General features: G+C 44.6%; 1 protein-coding gene across 1 annotated transcript in view; it reads left to right on the forward strand.

Annotated features, from left to right (window-relative positions):
* Window positions 1-14,296, forward strand: part of LOC148223455 (voltage-gated delayed rectifier potassium channel KCNH5-like) — a 50,334-nt gene that overhangs the window by 23,566 nt on the left and 12,472 nt on the right. The gene's annotated exons all lie outside the window — the stretch shown is intronic.

Genomic DNA, 14,296 nt, shown 5'->3' on the forward strand with positions numbered 1-14,296 from the left:
ACGTAGGCAGCCCCTTGGTGCTGTCCACAAGTGGCTCTGCCACGACTGTCATCAGCAACTCCAGCTCTGCCTTCAGGGAGCAGCACACTGAATTTTCACATGGCTGGTGCTGTGTTTCTGTGCTGGAGAGCTCACTAGCTGGTGGGTAGCTCTCTTCCTGACTTTCCTGGCTGTGGGTGTTTTCCCTTGTCTGTCTGCCCCAGCAAGGAACAGCTCTTCACTGGTGCACATTCAACTATGAGGAAACATTAGCAAAATCATGGAAATGTGGTCTTTGCTCTCTAAAAATTAATTTAATTTGATCATGCCATAAATAGAAGGCCCGTGCTCTGCTGACAATTACAGATGCCTCTAAAAAATTATAATTCCTTCAGTCTCTTGAACTAAAGCACCCTCAGTGGCAGAGCTACACCAGTCACTTTAGGCTAAAGGGAGAAGTTTTAGGTGAAAGTAGCACATCCTCTTCATGGAATATTTCTTCTTGACAGCATTACTCCTTAATGTTTGCATGCTTGTGCCTTAGCTCTTTATTTTTTTTCCCCAAGTGGTTCCTCTCCACTGAAGCAGTGGCTGTCATCATATTAAAGGCAATTTCAGCTTGTTCCAACAGCCAGCACTCCTTAATCACACGCTGCCAACCAAGAGCTCCCAACTGGGAAAAGCTTTGCCCCTGCTGGGCGAGATGTTTCACTTGAAGAATCCCTAGGATACTTTTAAAGGTTATTTCACCAAGCTTTCTATAGTTAAATGAAGTAGATATTAAAAGTTTAAATAACCTTTTGGTCTTCTTTTCCTGACAAATTTGGATTTCCCAATGGTTTAATTGAGTTATTTCACATCTATAAGCAGTGGGCTGACCCTGTCTTTCAAAGGTGTTAATCATTTCCAAGTCTAGATTTCAAATTAAAAGAATTGACAGGTCACCCTGCCAGTGGATTTTGGGATGTGTCTCTGAGTTCAGAAGTACAGATGTGAGTTGCTGGATTGCCCCAACTCATTCTCCCTGGCAGCATCCCTGTGGCTTTGTTTGCAGGGCATCCCATGGTAGACACTGGGATATGGTCAGTGGTCATCTGAGCTTGGGTTTCATCCAAAAGATCTGTAGGAAGGGAGTGACCACTGGCAGAAATGTCCTGACTTTGGTCTAGGCAGCTTCAATCTTCTCTGCTATGGCAATAGGCTGTGTAGGAGAAGGAAAAACTGAGGTGATTTTGGCATGGCTGGCTGACTGAGCACAGAGCCACGGTGCAGTGTGAGCTTTGGGCTTGCAAACAGAGAGACATGAGAGCAGTTCTGAACGCAGCCTAATCAGAGGATCCCAGAGTCCCATGGTGGCTCAGGTTGGAAGGATCTCAGTGGATCTTCTGGTCCCACCTGTCTGCTCCAGCAGGGCCATCCCAGAGCACAGGGCACAAGATTGTGTCCAGATGGTTCTGGAATATCTGCATTGAGGGTTACTCCACACCCTCTCTGGGCACCCTGCTCCAGTGCTCAGTCACTGCATAGGAAAGATGTTTTCCCTCATGTTCAGGTGGAGCTCCAGTGCATCAGTTTCTGCCCAATTTCTCCTGCTTGGCACCACTGAGAAGAGCCTTGCTCCATCCTCTTGGATCCTGTCTTTCTGCAGGAGAACACTGCTGTGGGACAAAAGGAGTCCTGGTGCCCTTCCCTGTGGTGTGACATAGGCAGGCTCTCACTTTTAGCCCCAAAAGATCAGGTCCTCGACTGAGATCGAGAAGAAAATAGGAAAGAAACAAATGACTGCCCACCCACCAGTCTAAAACTGCTCCAGTCAGGAATACTGGAACGTTTTGGAGTTAGCTTGAGTCTGGAGTCAGTGTCTCCATTAAATTGTTCTCTGTTAATAGCCCTGATTCAGGTGAGGAATATTTGACAGTGACTGACATGTTTTACCTCCTTGTTTTGTAATACAAGGTGGTGTCTTGGCTCTTCTAAGTACAGAGGGTGCCCCTTGTCCCTTCCATTTGGGGGTTTTAAATTATTTTTTAAATTTCTGAATGCTTCTGAACAAAACTGATGGTGTTCTATATCGTGTGGCAATGGAAGTGCATTGTTTTAATTGAAGCTCCTGCTGTAAAAGCTTTTCAATAAATTAACAAAACCTTAAAAGCAATGAAGTGAACAGATTAGCTGGTGGCACATTGCATATAAAACCAAGGTTTCTGAAAGCCAGGTAGAATGTTCTCAATGTCAGAAGCAAGGCTGATAGCAACGGGTGTTATTTTTTATTGAACCAGTGGATATACCTGGAAAAAAAATAAAAAATCTTTCAGTTGCAAAATGCTTTTTCAGATCTGAAGACTTCAGATTAAATTTCAGGCACTTTATAGTCTGGTACAGTAATATTTAAGTTAAAAAAGAAAGCCATAATGATTCCAATTAATTTAAATTTCCACTTAAAGCAGACAGGAGAGAGTAGTACATTTGGGGAACAATTTGCAATTCTTTTGCTGATGTATTACTTTGTAAATGGAGAGACTCTCATAGGCATTTAGAGACCATTTAGTCTTCAGGCAAAAAGCAGTAAGAGGCAAAAACACAGAGAAGAAAACACGAATTCTGCAAATCCTCTGTGCCCATGTTCTGTGTGGCTTTGTGCTGGGGATATGAAGGAACACTGCACAAGCAGGGCTGGCCAGATGCCATGAAATTTTGATATTTTTCATTGGAATAAAAGCAAAGCCTTCTGAAAATTGTCACTAAACAAACAGAAATAGTTCTGCCTCCCTCCTCACCCCTCTCCCAACAGAAACCTGAGCAGCAGTAAATTGTCCTGGTCTGGATTTAATTTCAGCAATTAACTGCAATTAAAGTTGAGCCCTTTCAATTATTTCAAATCCAGAACTCTACACGCCAGACAGGACAGTGGTGAAAAAAAAGGTTGTTATTACATTAGTAATCTTCTTTTACTTCTAATAAATATATTTATATGTTTAATCTTCGTGCAGTATGGATTTTTGTAGTACAGGGGCTTTAGGTCGGTTCCATCCCCCCAGCTTATCCAGTAAACAGCTCAGTGACCCTGGGCAAGTGATGCATGACCTCTCTGTGCCCTGGTGTTGGCCTCTGGCACCAGTGGCAGCTACGCAAATCCAACTTCCTCCAATGCAGGGAAAGGGGAGTGGTGGATTAGTGCTGTGTATTATTATCGATGATTGATTTTCTGCTCCAAGTTAAATCAGGCTGAAGAGCAGCTTGTAAAGTCTTTTGGCACTTTTTCCCCTGTTTCTGCAGCGTGCCCCAAGCTCAAACCCCCCTCTGTCATCCGGAGGCTTTGAACTGTGTTTCCCTCTCCCTGCCCAGGGGCATGTCCCCCTCCGGAGATCCTGGGAGAACTGAAGGCTGTTTTCTTCTTTTAATCATCTCTGGTAAAATGCAGAGACAGTAACTCATCTGCAGCACAGATGAGCATGGATCAATTGGCAGTGCTGCTGACTGACATTTCATTAGGCCAGTGCCAATAGCAGATATTGATCCAGGGGCAGTCGATATGTCTGCAAGGACCCAGCCTGCCTGGTGGAGTTGGGAGCTGTCCTGTGGATGGGGGCACAGTCTGGCAGTGAGCACAGCCCCCCTCAGCTGGGCTGGGAGGCAGTGGGAACCTCCCTGCAGCTCCTGAGTCCTGGAGTACCTGATGGTGATGTGCTGGCAGGAGTGGTGGTGACAACGTGGTGCCACATGTCACCATCTCTTTACATCAGTGGGGTCCTCTGGAAGTCATGAGATGGTCTGGTGGGGGTGGGTGGAGGTGTCTGTGCTGGGATTCACTTCCACATGCAGTGAAAAATCTTGGGTCTAATGGGCTTAGATTTTTAGCCATCTGCAGGGCTCCTCTTTCCTCCTCTGCAAGTACCTCAGCTTCCCTTCTTGCAGGAGAAAGAAACATCTGCAAAATGAAAAAAAAAAAGAAATCCCATCAAGAGAAATCTGCTCTTCTCTCTGCCTTAATGCCAGAGAAAGGAATAGGAGAAATATTTCCCTTGCCCTTTGCTCTCTAATAATTGCATCCACAAGGAAGAAAAGAGAAAGGGGAAGGAGAGATGAATATTTGATACTCTCCATCAGGAACACATCTGCAAGTAGTTTGCTCACCCACCCAATGACCAGTCCAGATTAGACTTGTTTACATGGGAGAGTTGTTAGGGATTGAAGGAAGGCATGAGTTTAAATCCCAAAGTGGATAAACCTAACCAGTGGCAGGGAACAGGGGTCCCCATGAGACACTGCTCAATAATAGTTACACTGCAGCAGTCATACTCAAATTGTTCTCTGCTCAATTTCCCCATGCTTAACCAACTCTGTGTTATATACAGAAAACAGATTAGACTCTGATTCAATGCATTATTTCAGATCCCCATTCCAGTTTAGTCTTTTTATTGAGTTCAGTGCACAACTTAGTGTCCTGAAAAGGAATTAGGAAGCTAAAGCTGGGCTTCCTTGCTGTCAGTTGTGACAGGAGCCCAAGAGGGGCTGTGTGTGTTTGGACCATGGTCACAGTCCTGGGGCTACATAGATCAATACTTCACTCTGAAATGGACTCACCCTAAACAAGGCCAAGCAGCAACAGACCCTGGTTGAAAACCACCATAAATTCATAAACAAAGTAGCCTTTCTGGTTCATTGATTGAAATAGTTTTGTATGTGGAAGGTGCATTTTGCTCACTTGGATAGTATTGCAGAAATCATTCTGACTCTGTCTGCTCTGCAACATGCTAAAGCATCTGCTGTTTGGTTACAGCAAAGAAAACAGAAAGTAGTGAGTGAAAAAGCAGCAAAAATAAGTGATCGATTCCAATTTCAGAGTCTCATTTAAAATCAGTGTCAAAGCTCCCCCACTTTCAAAGGTGCACAGTGCCCTTCTTCAGCATCCCTTTCCAAGCAGGCAGAGCCCAGCAGACATCAGAGACAACAGCTGAACCTGCAGCCACAGGAAATCTGTGAGTTGTTTTCCCCTGGGATATGAAAAGATGGAGTCATCTCTGGGCTGGAGGTGCTCGGGCCTGAGTGACTGAAAGAACAGAAGAGCTCCTGATTCAGGAAACCGAGCTGCTCTCAGATAACACTCTTGTAGTTGGTGAAAAACTCTGTAATTTTGCCAAGAGAGGAAAAGGTTTTGGTATCTCTTTTGGAAATCTGACTCCTTAGCTCAGCCCACACTTGGCTGAACATGTAATCACACTGTTTAAAGAATCAGTGTCCATCACACTGAGTGATCTGACTGATCCCTCCTTGCAGAGTAGGTGTCAGTAGGTGTTAGTACCTTTAATCCATCAGGGGATTGATGTCTCAGGGGATGAGGACAGAATTTCATGTATCATTGTACATCCATTGTGCACTGCCCTAAACATCTCAGGGCAGCAGTGTCTTGGGCCTTGATCTTGAGCTGAACCCCTGAGAGCACCTATGTGCATTTTTCCAATGACTGTTTTTTGAATGAACTGCCTCAGTTTTGGCAACAGGCCAGCACAGTGACCTCTCTCTGCTGTCAGCCATGGGTTTTGGTCTCTCAGTTGTAAACAGTTAGCAGTGACAGAGGGATTTCCAGTTAATTGGGGAAATGAGGGCAGTGTTATTACCTCTCTTACACTGGGGGAGATGGAGACATGAAGAGGCAGAGTGATTTGTACAGGGCTTCCCAGCTGGCTGAAGGTCATGCCAGCAGGATAATCCATCCCTGTGAATCCCAGCCTGGTGCTCTGTGTGTTTGGCCACGATGCTCCGGGGATGTGACAAATGAGACTTGGATCTCTGCCCGCTGCTCTCCTCTCTCCTCTTCCATCCATACATGCTTTAAATGAAATCAGGATGACTTCAGATCCATACCAAGTATGAAGTGGATGGGTCAAACTCTCAACCACTTCCATCTTAATATTCATGCTTTTTCACAAATGCAGATCAGCCTAATTGGCTGCCAGCGTGCACAGATGTCTCTCTGCAAGAGTACTCAGGTGCTGTGAGAATTGATTGCGAACATGAAATGGAACCAGATTAAAATTTGACCTACAGTAATCAATTTCTAAACCACAGGACAAGCAGTAAAGAGATGATGGAATTTCTGGACTTTGGAAATCAGTTATTGGCTGTTGTTGTGCCCTTCTGAAGGGTCTCTCCCTCACTACATATACTGATTTTTCTTTAGATGAGCAACTTGGGGGACAAAGATCCTTATTAAGTCATCATAAAAGAATGACCCTATTCCTTGCACATAAAATGCCATTAAATACCCCTTAAAAAGGCTTTTTCAGCACCATGGAAATAATTCTCATTTCCTTGAAGCGACATCACTTTGTTACTTGGATTGGAAATCCTCACATCTTTTACAGGTCAATTCTGTAGTTCCTTAGGAAGAATGTATATGAATACAGTTTCTCCAAAGCAAAATTAAAATGTGCTTGGTAGGAAACTTCTGCTGTAGCATGTTACCTGTGTCTGTGAAGTCAGGATCAATGGAAATTTGCAGAAAGGCTATTATTTACTGTTTCTTTCAAGCTGCCGGAAGACTAACCTAGAGAAATCTTCTTTTCCTCCAAAATCCATCATGAAAGACTGTGTAGTGAAACATCCCTATCGTGGAGATTAACTAATTGCTCAGCAGTCAGTCATTTTCACTGCACAGCCAAGGACAGCGATTCCTTTCTCTCACGCAGATGGAGCAATGGTTTAACACAAAACAGTTCCTGGGACAGGAGGATTAAGAGGAATTTACTGGAGAGCAATTAAAAGAGTTGTTGGAGCAGTTTGTTTTTGAAGCTGAATTTCACATCAAAGTGAAGATATCTGAGGAGTGTACAGAGCAGAAGAACAATAAAGCCATCATTTCAAACCACCTCCTCTGCATCCTTGGAGTGCAGATTAATAAAGTGAGCTAAGAATTTATGGAGATTTGCAGGAATGAATTAAGGGAAGCAGCCTAAAGGCTTGTGTGGGGTCATTTCCTATTAATCCATTTCTTTTCAGTCTTTCATAGTTTAACTTTTTAAATTCACATTTTAATTCATGTAAACAAAAAAGGAAGGTTTTTTAATATCGTGCAAGTTTTTTGTCTTTTTTTAAAGATGATATCTGAAAAATAAGATTTATAAGCATTTTAGCATCAGATATTAATAAAGTCTTGGGAGTTTTCTGAAAAAAAATCTGAAAAATAAGATTTAAAAGCATTTTAATATCAAGTATTAATAGTGAGTCATGTTCTCTGGGACCTGCCTAGATTTTAGAAACACTTTACTTTTGGAGCAAGCCTTTTCACCAAGGGTTATACATTAGGAATTGGGCTTGACTGGCCTAGTTTTCAGAATATCAGAAAAGAGGATCCCAGATATGCCCTGTTTTGAGAGCTAAAGGCTCCTAGAGGGGACCAGTCCTCCAGGACTGAGGGATGAAGCATCCTAGACCCCCTGAGCCCATCAGAGCAATGGCCTGGGAAAGCTTTGCTGGGCTTGGCACTGCTTAGTGCCAGCGGTGGGAGTGATCCAGGCAGGATCTATCCTACAACATCTGGGAGTGGGATGAGCTTTGCAGTGCAAAAGGGTGGCTGTGCAGAACAGACACATCTCAGCTGGTCTCCAGTTTCCTAGGGGCTGTGGGAAGGGCATCTCCACTCCCCTGCTGGAAGATTTTCCTGGGAAGTGTAGTGAGAACAGCAGGGCTTTCCCTGCTGGTGGTTCATCCAGCTGTTCCATCTGGGCAAAAACATCTGGTTTTCCACAAGCCCTCACTGAGAGCCACCAGGCTGGCAGGGTCCCCTGGGCAGTTGTGGCTTGTCCTCCCTCTTCAGCTTTGGAAAAAATAATTTTTGTCTGTCAGGACTGGCTGCTCCTTGAGGCTGTGGGGCAATATCCCAACACACTGGGGTGGAAATAAAAATAGCATCAGATGAAGGGTGCAGAACACACACACAGAAACTTTTTTACACTCTCTGCACCAAACCCTGACATTTGCACTGCCAGAGGTAGGGATTTGAATCCCCCATGCCCACCATCCATGGAGGATGTCTGCACACAGGCGACAGGCACAGAGCTCCCTGTACAGACACCAGAGACAAGCAGGGTACAGCTTGTCTGACCTGCTTTAACACCCAGCTGCAGGTGAAATGACTCACACCCTCCAAGTGCTTTTGTCTTCCTCCCCCCGCCGTGCAGAGCTCCTGGAGGGTAGTTCAGATGCAGTCAGAGGCTTTGCAGGTGAGCCCTGTTCCGAGTGTCTGTGCTCTGGAAATTGGGTGTATTTTATGGAGCAGGAAATGTATTTATGTATTATGTATTTTTAGGAGCAGGAAATAGAACACACGTCTGCGCTGGGGTATCCTGTGTCTAAATCCTGGATCTAACATAAATCTGCCTTCCACATTAGCATGACAAAAATGTAAATTACTTCTGTACAGAGCACTCCAAGATGTGAAACTTAATAGTATTTTTTGCAGGCAACTTTATGGAAATTTATGTAGTACAGCCTTATCGTATTATTTCCAAAGAAAATGAGATCTGTGTTATTGCAGTATTGGATATTGGTTATACCACTTAAAACTTTTAAAATTCATCTGACAGCTTCAGCTAAGCTTGTGTCATTTCAGGCCAAGGAGGCAAGGGAAGGCAACTCTCCTATTAAAAAAAAAATAAAAGGCTTATATAAAAGGGTATCAAGACCAACATACCTTGTGAGGACACTGTAATTCCTTTTTTGTAGGGGAATTAGACGTTCTTGGAACAGGTGGACCAGTCCAAATCCTTCTGGTGGGATCTGAAAGGTGATGAAGGAGCTGCTGGGTGGTCTCAGCCAACTGCAAACCAAGTCTGCAGTGCACCCAAGGAAGGGTGCAATTCCCTGAGATCCTGCCTCCATCACTTGGAAAGCTCCAACTCACTTTGTCCACTCATCCCACTTGCTCCATCTGCAGTGTTTTCAAGTACAGCTCTGGACCTGTGCTGTCAGATGGGTCCAGGTTAAAAAGAGCCTTATATTTCTTCAGATTTATTAACCTGGATCAGACTTGATGATCTTGATTCCAACCTTAATAATTCTGTGATTCTATGATTCTTTTCTCACTGATCTCAGATGCCTTCTAAGATGTTGCTGTATTAAATAGGAACAAAAAAACAGGGATGTGGACAAATACATTGGGTTGTGAACAATCAGATGCAAGGGAGATGGGGCTTCTACAAGACATTGGTGCAGACAAGATAATTACTGCTGAAACAAGATGATCAGCACCAACATCAGCCTGGTCTGTGCTTTAATGAGAGTGACCTGTGGCTACTGTGTGGATGTAGCTGTGGGGACTGAAGTGTGGTGTTTCTGAAATGTGAAATGTCTAGAGGGCTGAGTCACAGAATCACAGAATCACTGGGTTGGAAGAGACCTCCAAGGTCATCAAGTCCAACCCATGACCTAACACCTCACCTAACACCAAGTGCCACATCCAGTCCTTTTTTAAATACAGCCAGGGATGGTAACTCCACCACCTCCCCATGCAAAGCATTCCAATACTTTATTATTCTTTCCATGAAAAACTTCTTCCTAATATCCAGACTTTATCTCCCTTGGCACAGCTTGAGGCCAAACTTGAGTTTGGTCTCATGGGCTTGAGTCAAACCAATTCTCCCAGGACAGGGTCTTCACACTGTGAAAATCTTTGCTTTTTGATGGCTTTGTGTGGCTCTCCCTCCCTCCTTCCCTCTCCCTCTGTCATTGCACACACTGCATCCATCACCATGACAACTGTGGCCCTTTGGATCCATGGCTGTCCCTTTCTGTGGGTTTCTGTGGAGAGGAGCAGGCACATCTGGAACCCCACTAACAACAGCATGGGATGTTCAGGCACAGGACAGGATGATCTCTGGTCAAACACCTGCCACTTCTTATGAACTCACTGTAATTCTTCAAGACTTTTACCAGTTCTTTAATCCCTTCACGTATCTGCCTTGGAGTCACTTATTAAGGGATCTTTGTGTAGATCTCCTGTACGGAGCAAGGTCATGGAGGGATGATTTTCACAGTACTGCTACAAAAAAAGACAGCAGACAAGGGATGCATTTCAAAGCACCTGAAAAGGCCACAGCTTTACTCTAATTCAGTGTGTGTCTCAGCCTTGAGCTGGCTCCCTGACTCCTCACTGCTGTTGCCCTCATCTGCAGTTGGCTTTGGGGCTGGTTATACAAACTGGCACAGGAGCTGCTCCAGCAGTGACATATCCACTGCCAGTACCTTTGGTAAGGTCTCCCTTTGGAAGGGACAGAGTCACACTCACATGAGTCATCTCTTGGTATGAAGGGGTGGGAAAGGAGGGTGAGGTTGAGAGAAGATGGAGAATCTCAAATTGCTGTTGTCTCCTCTGTGCCTCCTCATAAATAACTTGAGTATTGCAGTCCCCATGGCTGCCTACCAGTTTACCTCTGCTTCATCTTTGCCAGCTCAGTAATTAGTGTAATCTCTATTTCCCCTTCTTCCCAAAATTAGGAAACCCAGAAACCTGGTCCCATGGGACAAAATTTGTGCCACATGGAACAGTCTTTGACAATCTGATCCATAAAGGGAGTCCTGCACTTACTGTGTGTTACATTAATGAATTTAGAACTTGGTGTGAGACAGGAGTGTGGCTCTTTACTCCTTGAGATGAACTCCATACACACTTAATTCAGCTTCCTCTGATTAACTCTTAAAAAGATTGTGCGTGTTCCTGGGACATACATTTGAGCAAGCATATGTGTAACTTCTCTGAAAAGGGTCAGGAACAAATGAAATAGCTCATCCAATTTAAGATTCCAAAATAAATGCTCTCCCAATCTGTAGAGAAATGTCAGATTGCATGAGATGTTTTTCTATTCTTATTTATAAAGAAAAAGTCTGGTTAAAGTTATTAGACATTATTAGAATTAAGTCTCCATGTAAACATTTGTAAATGTAAACACATTTTAACTATTCTGGTTTAGTTTAAACCACTGTGGAAGTGGATTAAATCCAGCCACATGAAAAATCTCCTAATAAGGAAAAAAATGGTAATGAAAAATAACTATTGCTCTGTTAGTGCTCGAATTCATATTTTGTTTTTTTTCTTCAGTTTTTTGTCCGTGTAAGATCTTTCTTTTCTTTTACTTGTAGATAGTCAACTGATCTCAAGTACTCCTGACCAAAACTAGATCCTTGCTGTGCTAGGATCTTCTGCATAGGATCTGTGCTAACATCTTCCTTGGTTGAGGGGAAGGAAGAGGGGGAAGTTCTCTATGGGGTGAAATGATTTCCTGGGCAGAGTAGTTCATTGGGAGAGTAAGGACCAAGGACTCAGTCTCCATCCAAAGTGCCATTATCCCACAGGGTCAGCTGGGATGTGAGGGTCTGCTTGGTTATGCATTTCAGAGTGAAAAAGAAAATAATAAACAGCTATGAACACCTACAGGTTACATGAGAAAGCCAAGGTGGAGTAGGTCCAGGGCTGTGCTTCAGCCCACCTTTGCTCCATTGGAAACTGGGCTCCACTGAGGTAGATCAGTCCTGAATTCTTGACACTCAGCTCACCCCTGGATTTCTGAGTCCCTGGACATTTTCTGCACTAATTCAGCATTTGGCAGACCTGCTTCTTCAAAGGAGTTGCCCATAACCATTCCAGGCTGGAGCATTTTCTGTTCCAAGAGAAGAAAAAGGAAATAACTTATTGAAGAGCTCTGTCAGCTTGTGTCCTGCAAGGAGCTGAGAGAGCCTGTTCTGAGGAGGTGACAGCAGGGCTTTGGGTGTGTCTTCTCCACTGCATGGGTGTAAAGCAGGGGTAAAGCTCATGGCTGTGAGTGGTTAGTGGGCATTTGTCCCCTTGGCCACCCATCCCTTTCAGCTCTTCCCCAAGTGTTTGCTCTGTTCTGAGCCACAGCAGCACTCAGGCTCAATCCCTGCCACTGGGCTTGGCCCATCTCAGTGACACCTGGCCAAGTGGTTCTGGGGCAAAAAGCTTCACAGTAATTTCCTGACTCTTATAAGGACACACTTCAGGAGTATGAGGTACAGGTGGTGTCAGATTAGAGAGGCTTTGGCTTTTCTTCTGCCAAACCCAGCAGCAGTCAGTGGTAATTATATTCTGTTCAGGGAGATAACCTCTGTCTGGAGAAGGTTTGAACTGAGTCTGGAACAGGGACAAAAGAACCAAGATTGGACTGTGGGAGAAAGGGAGGTCAGGGTAATTTTCAGTGAAGTGCAACTTTTGGGAGAGGAATGAAAACCTGCTGCTGTGGTCTTTGTTGTTGTCATTGTGGTTATTATAAACCTGCAGCAGGACAGAAGTTGTCAGAGTTACCTCCTGCCTTTCCCAATGGCACATCCAGTGCCTCACTGGCCAAGGAAGTGCCCCAGACCTGTGCCAGGTTGCTGGCAGCTGCCTCCCTTCCAGCATCCCCCACTGCCTCTGGATGGCAGCTGCCAGGCACAGGCTGGCTCAGCAGAGCAGGGTGCTCAAGCTGTGAAACAGATTTGTGACCAGAAAGCAGGGAAATCATGGAAACATAGAATGGCTTGGGTTGGAAGGGACCTTGAAGAGACCATGCATTTCCAACCCCCTGCCACGAGAAGGGACATCTTCCTTCCACTTTCTCAGGTTGCACAGAGCCCCATCCAACCTGGCCTGGAACATTGCCAGGGATGGGGCAGCCACAGCTTCTCTGACCAAGCTGTGCCAGGGCCTCACCACCCTCACAGTAAATAATTTCTTCCTAACATCCAGCCTAAACCTGCTCTCATTTTAAAGCCATTCCCTCTTTGTCATGTCCCTACACAACCTTTCAAAGCCCTGGGTAGAGGATGTTTCCCCCACCACAGATGTTTTCAGGGACTCAGCACAAGGCAGAGCAGCACAGTCAGACAGGGACAGCAGCAGAGAGGAGCCATCCATGTCCCCTGGGACACACCTTGGGGACACATCCTTGCAGCTGGTTGCTTTCACTGCTGCATCTTCTGCCAGAGGTGCTGCCCTGCCCTCCGGGAAAAGAGGCACAAACAAAACATCACACACAGCCCACCTTCCAAATCTGCCTTTAGAGAGCGTGGCTTCAATTAAATGTAAACATCAATCTTGAATCAAGGGCAACTCTTCTTGCCATTATTTGCTCTCCCCAGTGGCCTGAGAGAGAGAGTAGTTCCATGAGGGCAGCTGCTAATGAAGGGGAGCCTCCAGATGAGGGGATGTGTCACTGCATCGAGGTCAGAGGAGTCAGATGAAAGTAACTTCCATGGTTGTCCCTTGGTTTTGTTTATATTTTTTTAAACTTCTAATAAGCAAATTTACCAAATTATTATAAGCAGCTGCATCTATCAGCAGCAGGCAAGGATATATCTACTGCATTTGAAAGCTCTCTAATGAAGCTTTGAAGTCCAGCTCATCTCAGATTCATGCAGTGAAGGATCTGTAGCCATCGTGGCACTTCTCTGCTGACTTCTGAAGATGTGAGACTTGAAAGAAAATAGATACTCAAATATGGATACTCAAGTTGATATTTCAAAAACCTGCAGCTGACTGACACAGGGTTTTATCTGTGTATTTCAAGGGCTTTGTTTTCCTTTTCTTACCATGCTATCCCTTTGCAGTCCATATTTGTATTTAATCATAGGCTGCTTTTCACAGTGCTGTCAAACAGAGAGCCAGTTTCCCCACTCTGCCTCAGTCCCACATTCAAGAAACCAGAGGAAGCTAAAAAAGTAAAATCATAGGAGTAACATGCAGAAAATCAACAAAAAAGTTTTGCTCAGCTTGAGGCTCAAATTCCTTTTTCTGAGCAGCCTGAGACATGCTGCCAGGCGAAATAACTCAGCATTAAATGGCATGGCATGATGTGAGGGTGGATATTGCTGGGTTTTAGAGCCACACACAGCCCTCTTACACTGCTTCTCCGTGGTGCTCCTAGTTCACCTACACATATTAGACATACTAATTCTGCAGTAAACACTTGTAAAGTATGTGAAGCCACACGTGTGGCCCATGGGGAACCTAATTGCACCCTCCAACACTCCTAAAAATTCCCTTAATCCTAACAGCAAAACCAAAGAGTATTGAGCAAGTTGGGATTTTCCAGCCTCTGGAAGGGTGTGTACATTGAATTTGTCTTGCAGCTGTGAAGTCCCTGCTGAATTACTATTTCCTTTTGATCTGTACTAAAGAAAGTGACAGAGCAGGTATGAGTGTGAGTAATGGGTAGGTTGGCATCTCAGTATTTGGGTGCTTTGTCAACTTCTTTCTTCTCTGTGTTTAGTTTCTTTCCTCCTGTTGGTGTTGGGATATTTTTAGTTCTTCAAGTAGTAGCATCTT

Source organism: Sturnus vulgaris, chromosome 6 (assembly GCF_052056855.1).
Source record: "Sturnus vulgaris isolate bStuVul1 chromosome 6, bStuVul1.hap1, whole genome shotgun sequence".
NCBI classification, from domain to species: Eukaryota; Metazoa; Chordata; class Aves; order Passeriformes; family Sturnidae; genus Sturnus; species Sturnus vulgaris.